This window comes from Myotis brandtii, unplaced genomic scaffold, assembly GCF_000412655.1.
Source record: "Myotis brandtii unplaced genomic scaffold, ASM41265v1 scaffold374, whole genome shotgun sequence".
NCBI classification, from domain to species: Eukaryota; Metazoa; Chordata; class Mammalia; order Chiroptera; family Vespertilionidae; genus Myotis; species Myotis brandtii.
Window position 1 is genome coordinate 5,087,017 of NW_005364372.1, and position 10,123 is coordinate 5,097,139.

The window sequence follows — 10,123 nt, forward strand, 5'->3', positions numbered from 1 at the left end:
CCCCCCCGCCAGCCTGGTTGCCCCTTACTGCCCCCCCCTGCTGGCCTGGTCACCCCCATCTGCCCCCTCTTGCTGGCCTGGTCACTCCACGCAGCCTGCTGTTCAGTCATTTGGTTGTCTCTCACTAACCCCTCTGCCAGCCTTGTCACCCCACACAGCCTGCTGTTCAGTTGTCTGTCCGGTTGTTTCTGTCGTGACAGCCCCTGTTTTTATATATTAGGATATGCCACTTCCCTTCTCAAGAACATATAATTGCTCCTTGTCCATTAAATCAATTTGAAATAGCTATCCTAAGCTACCCCATCAACTAATTTAACTTTCTAATTGTATCTTCCCCATTACATAACACATGCCTCCACTTCAATCAGACCAATTAGAGAGAAAAGGGGAGAGAGAGAGAGAGAGAGAGAGACATCTATGTGAGAGAGAATATCCATCAGTTGCCTTCCAGGAATAGAACTTGCAACCTTTTGGCATACAGGACAATGCTCCAACCAACTGAACCACCATCCAGGGCCATACCAATTTTCTTATGATTTCCTGTAATGTCAAATTCATACTTCCCTCTTCATCCTCATGTTTAATTGAAAAACCTACTCTCTACTTACTCCAATTGAACCCATCAATCCCAAAAAGTACTTGCTTATTCCAAAAGTTCTTCATATTAACATGTCTTATATATTTATAATTTTTTCATTAATGATCCATATTTCCCATGAAATTGAAGAATATGCTGGTGAAATATTAAGTACTTAATATGTGTTGAATTAATATTGAACATTTTATTGTTGGTGTTAAATATCCTAAAACTTACATTCATGTTATGTTTAATTGTTGGTTCAATCACTCATAGGTTTTCTCAGCTACAATGTCCCGCTTTTCAGATGTCAATAACAAGTTTGGTATGTTACTTGTCATTCAAGATGAACTATGTAATTTAGTTTTCATGCTGAAGCCAGATCATTTCACTAATGGCACAGTATAATATTCATTTGATAGTCATATAGGATGCATACTTGCAACAAATAAATACTGAGTAGTGTAAACAGCATAAGAAGAAGACATGATCCTTGCCTTTTCACATCCAGAAAACCACAGGGTACGCAGGGTGAGGGGAATGAGCAGGAAATCACCATGGAGTATGATGAGTCTGAGGGATATGGTAAGTACAAGATACTCTGAAAGCACATACAGAGGACACCTAATCTAAACGCAGGCGTTCAGAAGGGACAAGCTGATCCCTGAAGAGTAGGCATTACCCCAGCAAGCAAGGCTTGAGAAGGTCAGAGGAACCCTGGGTATGATCTGAAAGCAGTGAATACAGGGAAAGTTAATTTAATTTCTTAAAATTTCACTGGCATATTTAGTTCAGATTCAGACTTTCTAAGATTCCAGTTCACATCTTAAAATCTAACAAAATTACCTCAAACCAAAAGGACATGCTGGGTATATTTTTTGAATGATATTTCATAAGTAATTATTATTCCTAAAATATTTGCAAGGGGAAAACTATTTTTCATCCTGTCTTAGGTCACATTCCTAAGAGCTTTCACAGAGGGAGTGCGCTCGGGAGAAGGGATGTGAGAAGTAGGAGAGGACAGGACAAGGAGCTGACCAGGAGTGTGGCTGCAGCGGGACCCACCTTCAGCCAGTGGCTCGGGAGCATGAATTGAATCACAGAGTTGGTCCCACCTTGAGGTAAGAAGTCTGGCTGCTATTAGGGTGGGCACGAGGGAGGATAATCTCCAGGATGCGGAGGCTGTGGCTTCCACAGGGCACAGGAAAAATTTTTTTTATTCTTAACACAGGAAATTTTTAAGGAGAAGGGGAAGCAGTGAGCCATGCAAACCAACATTCAGCGCTTCAGGGGCATGGGTGCAGCTGGGTGTAGCAGCTGGTAAAGGGGATCTGTTTGTCTTGTAAGTCCTCACCTGAGGATATTTTCCCCTTGATTTTTAGAGAGAGTGGAAGGGAGAGGGAGAGACACAGAAAGAGAAACATCAATGTGAGAGACACATCGATTGGTTGCCTCCCACACACGCCCTGGTGGGATTGAGCCTGCACTGAGGTACATGCCCTTGACCAGAATCAAACCCTGGGATCCTTCAGTCTATCGGCTGATGCCCTATCCCAGGGGTCCTCAAACTACGGCCCGCGGGCCACATGCAAATACAAATATTGTATTTGTTCCCGTTTTGGTTTTTTACTTCAAAATAAGATATGTGCAGTGTGCATAGGAATTTGTTCATAGTTTTTTTTTAAACTATAGTCCGGCCCTCCAACGGTCTGAGGGACAGTGAACTGGCCCCCTGTTTAAAAAGTTTGAGGACCCCTGCCACTGAGCCAAACTGGGTAGGCTATTATGGAGATATTTTTAAGAGGCACAAACAGCTCAATGCACTCATGTAACACAAAGTGCACTAATGAGGAAAATGTTGATAAAGTGGGCATTTGTCTTACATAAGCTCTGTAGATGGCTTTTGATTAAGAAAAGTTTTAACACATTTGCATTTACTTTCCATATAGCTTATGTAAACTGCAATTATTTTTAATTTTCAAAAATGAATAAATCTATATTTCCCATTTAATCCATTTTTATAAAAAATGAAAATTAGTATTTATTGAATAATAGCCCTGTGCATTTTACATACTTTATTTAGTCTTACAATCCTGTGAAACAGGTACCTTTTTAAAAAATTGAAATAAAATTCACCACTTAAAAGCCGATGAGTGGTTTTTTAGTGTATTCACAAGGTTATGAACCCATCAATATTATCTAATTCCAGAACATTTACAGCACCCCGAAAAGAAACCCTATATTCATTAGCAGTCAATCTCCATTCCCCCTTCTTGCCAGCTCTTACAAAACTATCCATCTACTTTCTCCCTCTGAAGATCTGTCTATTCTGGCCATTTCATATAAATGGGATTGGGTTTAACTTCTTTTATTTAGCGTAATGTTTTCATCCACATTGTAGCATTGATCAGTATTTCATTCCACTCATCAGTTGATGGGCAGATGGATTGTTTTAACTTTCTGGCTAATTTGAACAATGCTACTATGAACATTCATGCACAAGTTTTTGTGTGGACACATGTTTTCATTTCTCTTGGGTCTATATCTAGAAGTAAAATTGCTGGGTATATGCTAACTATGTTTTACAAGGGACTACACCGTTTACATTCCCATTAGCAATGTATGAGGGTTCCAACTTCTCCATACCCTTGTCAACACGTTAGTGTTCTTTTTACCATAGCCATCTCAGGAGGCATGAAGCGATATTTCATTGTGGTTTTGATTTTCATTTCCTTAATGAATAATGATGTTCAGTATCTTTTCATGTGTTTATTGGCTAATTGTATATCTTCTTTGGATAAATTATATTCAAATTCTTTGCCCATGTTTATTGTTGTATTGAGAGTTCTTTATATATTTTGACTACTAGACTCTTATTAGATTCATGATTTGCAAATATTCTCTTCCATTCTGTGGGTCTTTCTTAATAGTGTCCTTTGATGCACAAAAGTTTTTAATTTTGTTGAAGTCCAATTGGTCAACTTTTTCTTTTTGTGCTTTTGGTGTCATATCTAAGAAGCCATTGCCAAATCCAAAGTCATAAAGATTTGGCCTATATTTTCTTGTAAGAATTTTATAGTTTTAGTTATTACATTTATGTATTTGGTTCACTTAAAGTTAATTTTTGTGCATGATGTGTGGTAAGAGTCCAACTGCATTCTTTTGCATCTGGATATCCAGGTATCCCAGGATCTTTGTTGAAAAGATTATTCTTTCCCCCATTGAATTGTGTTGCACCCTCCCTCCAATATTAATCATTTTCATCTTCTTTTTAAACAGTTTCATGAATCCTCTCATATCACTTCCAAGTCTCCTCTAATTTTTTTATTTTGACATAGCTGAGGTGTTATTTCTTGCACAATACAGCTCTTATACCAAGTTAGGAAATATCACTCACATCCCCTTATAACAACTAATTTTCTCTTCAGATTTGTATCAGCTTGTCAAAGAGTTAAAGGCAAACTTCATGAAAATAATATAATAAGTGTGAATAATTTTTTTTGTAATTCTCATTTTGTGGAGCATTTACATAATATTATTTAAAGTATATATGTGTGTAGGGAAAATGGCCATATTAAAGGTATAGTCTGTTGAGGTTTCCTCTATACAGAGATGATCTATCTCCTGAGCAGATAAAGATGAAATATTATTCATTATATCAACATTTATTGAATACCTGCCACTGCACTATCATCACTGATGCTAGAAAAACTAACAGCTCCTCTTCTCAAGGGACTTACCTAGGAATGGAGAAAGATCAGTAAACCTATGATTACTTACATTCAAGCCCTGTGGCGGGAGCATGTGTTACAGGAGAACAGGGAGCAACTAATTTAGATCTTGAAAATAAAATAAGTTCTTCTAAAAAATGAGTTACATGATAATACATAACATCTTTTGACCCATGTTTCTCAACATGGTGAAGTACAGGGGACCCCCACCCTTTATTCCTTGCTTCTCTGCCCTAAACCACTGAAAGGCAGCATTTCTGGGATAGTCTGCTCTGTAGATACAAACTCTGTATACCCTTGGGGGGTCCCAAAACCAAATTAGGAAAGGGGTTAGGAAGGAAGAGAGTATGCAAGCTGTTCTGCTGCAGAGGTAAAGCCATGTTCTCCCACTGATTTATCTAGCAGTTTCCCCAACAGTTCGAGACTCGCCCAGCCTCCATAGCAGCTTTCCACAGAACACATGCTCAGGGGGCAACTAGGGAATGATACAGGGCACACAGGCCTCTATACATCTCTAATAGTCTCAGTTAGACTCTGGGATACAAAATAAAAAATGTGATGGATTATATAGTCAAAATACAAAATTGTTTATAAATTCGGCATTTGTAGAACAAAAACAAATTGGGAATCGTGTGTCTTTTAAAAACTACATTTTGAGAAAAACATTTGCCCATACCAGTTACTACACTCCAAACCAACAGATGACACATATAACCTGAAGCTAATAAAACTGATGACAGATATATCTATTTGAGACTATGGGCTGTGACTCCCAGACAGCTGGAGAATGATTTACTGGAACAGTTGCTAAATACAGTAGCTGCCTTGATCAACATTACAACAATTGGCAATAACTGTGTCCATAGCAAGGTGTGAGCTCAGGAAACTGGCAATGTCACATCTCAAAGCTAAATCTGTCAAGGGTGCCTATGATGTTAGAGCGAATAAATGTCAACCTGAAAATTCATCTGTGTGACAGCTAACCCTGGAACTGTCCAATTCTCTTTAAACAGATCTGTAATTTTGCAATAGGTACTGAATTGAAAGTATAAAAAGGATATTTAAAAAAAAAATCTTGTCAGCCTTAACGGATATTCAATTCAACATTTTATTTATTTATTTATTTATTTATTTATTTATTTTATTTATTTATTTATTTATTTTGGTGAGAACCTAACATTTGCTAGACATTTGCTTGAACATAAGAGGTTCAAGATTTATGAGATGAAAAGACACTTGGATAATATGCAGACCTTCCAAGAGAAGAATGCTATACTAATAAAAGACAAACATGCAAATTGACCGTACTTTTGCTGTGCCTTAAGCCACACTCACCAGCCAATCAGAGCAACTATATGCAAATTAACCCAACCAAGATGGCGGCTGGCAGCCACGGAGCTGGAGCGAGCAGGAGGCTTGATTGCCCCGGCGATGGAGGAAGCCAAGCTTTCCGCAGGCCTCCACTAAAGGCAACAAAGTTTCAATTATAGAAGGTAAATAAATCCCAGAATAAAAAAGAAAAAAGAAAAAAAGGAGAGGCTGGGAGCTTATATCGCCAGGGTGCTTGGCCAGCCTGAAAACGTCCCTCAGCCCCTCACCCAGACTGGCCAGGCACCCCAGTGGGGACCCCCCACCCTAAAGGGGGTGTGACCAGCCTGAAAACAGCCATCAGCCCCTCACCCAGGCTAGCCAAACCTCCATGGGGTGAGGGTCCCCACTGGGGTGGACATCCTCCAAGGGGTCCCACACCGCAAGAGGTCATAGGCCGGGCTGAGGGACCCCCCAAGTGCACAAATTTTTGTGCACCAGGCCTCTAGTAAGAAATAAATACAGAGAAAATAAACAAGAATGCTAGAATTTAGGCATTGATGTTAGCATTGTTCCTCATTCTATTGTTCTACCTACTATGATGCTACTGCTCTTAGCACTAGCTAAGGATCAAACTAGTGGTTTTTCTCTCACCTCAACTTTTCTCTCTTCAAGAATTTAGCTCTCATTGTTTAAGCACCTGTTAAACAATGAGAGCTAAATTCTGTTCTTTTCATCTATTTTTTAAGAAGTAGAATCGAATCAGAAGGCTACATACTTAACAAGACTCAAAAGGCAGATCTCCCCTGTGACTAGTTCAGATGTGCTTGAGGACCCATGCATTTCATTGTGGGCCATGAAAAACATTAAAGAAAAATTCAAAATTCCAATTCAAAATTCAAGAACAAACCCTAACCAGTTTGGCTCAGTGGATAGAGCGTCGGCCTACAGACTGAAGGGTCCCAGGTTTGATTCCGGTCAAGGGCGTGTACCTTGGTTGTGGGCACATCCCCAGTAGGAGGTGTGCAGGAGGCAGCTGATAGATGTTTTTCTCTCATTGATGTTTCTAACTATCCCTCTCCCTTCCTCTCTGTAAAAAATAAATAAAATATATTTTTTTAAAAATTCAAGAACAAAACTTCAAGAACCTTAGGTACTCCAAATTAGATTTATCATGATTCTTGATTCATCACCACCTTCATCATTGGTCCATGTGATTTAGATAGTAGTCATCCCTATGTCAGGTCAGTGGTGTCATGGAACCAGGGGACGATCCCTGTGGGTCTACTATATATGTGAATTTAGACTTAGTGTAACTAACTATCCTGTTTGTCTGGGACTGTCCCGTGAGCACTGAAAGACCCATGTCAGGCAGCTGGTCACTCTAAATCACACCCTATGTCAGTGATGGCGAACCTATGACACGTGTGTCAGAGGTGACACGCGAACTCATTTTTTGGGTTGATTTTTCTTTGTTAAATGGCATTTAAATATATAAAATAAATATCAAAAATATAAATCTTTTTTATACTATGGTTGCAAATATCAAAAAATTTCTATATGTGACACGGCACCAGAGTTAAGTTAGGGTTTTTCAAAATGCTGACACGCCGAGCTCAAAAGGTTCGCCATCACTGCCCTATGTGGTCTCAAATAATTCATTTTTCTCTATTTAAACTTAGCCAGAGCCTGTAGCTAACATTTAATCATTAGTATTATTAGGTTCTCAATATGTGCCATATTCTGTTCTACCCATTTGAGAAAGATACTATTATTAACCCCACTTTAGTAATGAAGACACTGGGCACTAAAAATTTAAGTAATCAGCTCAGGTCTTACAACTAAGATAGATTCCAGGGTCCACATCCTTAAGGACTTTGCACTAGGGCCTAGAAACAAATTAAATAATGCATCAGCATATTCCTCAATGTACCTACTTTTCTTCACTGGCAAAATAAACATGCATACTGCAGATTACATTGTTAGATTGAAATAGAATAGTGCATTTCTAATAAATAGTGTTTAGCATAAGTACCATTCTAAAGAATATGACCCTATTTGAAATGCTAATATATGACATACCCCATTTTTAAATTGTAATAAATAGTATTTTTGTCAGTTACCTCACAGAACAAGGAGGCAGAAGGTAATTGGAAATACAGTATTCTGGAGTTTTAAGGTTAATCTTTTCTCTGCTTGTTTTAGGATCTGGGATTCCTGAAGAAAGCATACTTTTGCATGATATTGGAACAAGTTTTTTTCATTTTCATAGCTTGAGTCTTCATTGTCTTTCCTCTAATAAAAGACCATTATCTTTTATCTTTAAATGTTTTTATGTACGTGCTAAGACAATTTGTCATCTTACACTTCTTGGATGATATGTTAAATGCCCATCTGTCTGAGGAGACTATATGCTCCCTCAGGGCAAGGTTCCTAGTGGTTGTGCTAGATATTCTATTATTAGTGTCTGACACTAATAGAGTGGGCACCCAATAAATATTTGTTGAGTAAAAGAATGCCTGAGGAATTTAATAAGGGTCATTTAGAAGATTTATTAGCACTAAGTCAGAAGTAAAAATTACTGCTGTTGAGAATTAAGAAAAAAATAATTTGAGGTTATTGAAATGAAAATGAACACAGTAAAATGGTGCTGTAACATAAAATTCATGGTATTTTATTATTGCAGTTAACATTTATTGGGTGCTTATTATGTGTTAAGCACTGTCCTGAGTACTTTTAAAAAAATTTAATCCCCATAACAAATCTGCGAAGCAGCTATTATTATTGGCCACAATTTTACATATGTGGAAATGAGTCTTCAAGAGGTTAAGCAACTTTATTTCGATCTCACTGCCAACAGGTAGTGGGTGGAATTGAGATGGTAATATTAATACCGTATGCTCCCACAGAACTCTGTACTTCCCTTATCATGATACTACTCACTCTATGAAGACAGAGTCTGTCTCTATCATGGTTAACATTTTATTCTCAGGACCAAAGGACCTGGCATCTCATAGTAGTAGCTCAATATTTCTCAGATGAATGAATCCATAAGTTGAAGAACCAATGTGCTTATGAAACAATAGGATTTAAAATCTATAGAAAATAATAATAGATTACTAACATTTTTCTAGGGTTACAATATAAATACCTATCCCCTGAGATGATTACCCATACTTGGTTCTTAAAAAAAAGATTGCAGTTATAAAATCCACAGAACAATGCATACGTTTGGCACAGAAATTAGCTTATCTGCTCTGACCGGTTTGGCTCAGTGGATAGAGGTCGGCCTGCGGACTCAAGGGTCCCAGGTTCGGTTCCGGTCAAGGGCATGTACTTTGGTTGTGGGCACATCCCCAGTGGGGGGTGTGCAGGAGGCGGCTGATCGATGTTTCTCTCTCATCGATGTTTCTAACTCTCTATCCCTCTCCCTTCCAGTCTGTAAAAAATCAATAAAATATATTTTTAAAAAATTAGCTTATTTGAGTAGAGCAACCAAATGCTATGTTGTTGGAAGCTGTACTACATAAAGGGAAGTAACTCTTTGGCAAAATCTAGAAATGACAACTAGATATTATGAATTAACTAGAGGCCAGGGGCACGGATTTGTGCACTGGTGGGGTCCCTCAGCCTGGCCTGTGCCCTCTCACAATCGGGGACCCCTGGGGGAGGATGTCAGACTGCTGGTTTTTTCCCCGATCCCCACTGCTCCCACTCAGTAGCATGCTGCCACGGAGGCGGGAGAGGCTCGAGCTTGCCAGCCATGAGCCTGGTGTCTGGCGCCTGTCAGTCTGCTGAGTGGCACTGCTGCAGTGGGAGTGCACTGACCATTAGGGGGCAGCTCCTGCATTGAGTGTCTGCCCCCTGGTGGTCAGAGCATGTCATAGCAACCGGTCAAACGGTCGTTCGGTCATTCTGTTATGGAAGACCAGAGAAAAACCAAGCCACGCTTAGAGAAAGGGAATTACATTTTAATTATGATTATGCACAGGCCCAGAGAAAAATGTGTCTTTCAAATTCTGATCCCCCCAACATGAAGGAAACTTTCACTGTTTATACTTTTTCCAGTCCTTCGTCTCCCAAATTTGGAATGAGACTTCTGGGCCTTCTGAGAAAGAAGGCCTGCGTGCTGGGAAGGGGCCATGAGACCATATTTCAAGGCCTGGCCAAGTGCCAGCACTGATAACTCTGTCTGGGGCATAGTTTATGGCCTCTCTGGAATGGGAGTAGTCTTTTTTTCCTCACTATTTAAGCAAGCAAGCGTTTACATAAGCCAAATTAGCAGGATTAAAATTTCAAACAGCAGTTTTTATATAAGACTAGAGACCCGGTACACAAAAATTTGTGCACTCAGGGGGTCCCTCAGCCCGGCCTGTGCCCTCTAGCTGTCTGGGACCCCCTCAGGGGATGACCACCTGCTGGCTTAGGCCCACTCCCCGGGGGATTGGGCCTAAGCTGGCAGTCAGACATCCCTCTGGCAGCCTGGGAGCCCTCAGGGGATGTCCAC

General features: G+C 39.6%; 1 long non-coding RNA gene across 1 annotated transcript in view; it reads left to right on the forward strand.

The window, feature by feature from the left end:
• LOC106727147 overlaps positions 1–10,123 on the forward strand; it is a 28,796-nt gene that overhangs the window by 9,513 nt on the left and 9,160 nt on the right. Inside the window, exon 3 of the long non-coding RNA XR_001363304.1 lies at positions 1,531–1,698. This is a non-coding gene — a long non-coding RNA (uncharacterized LOC106727147). The remainder of the gene's footprint in view (positions 1–1,530; positions 1,699–10,123) is intronic.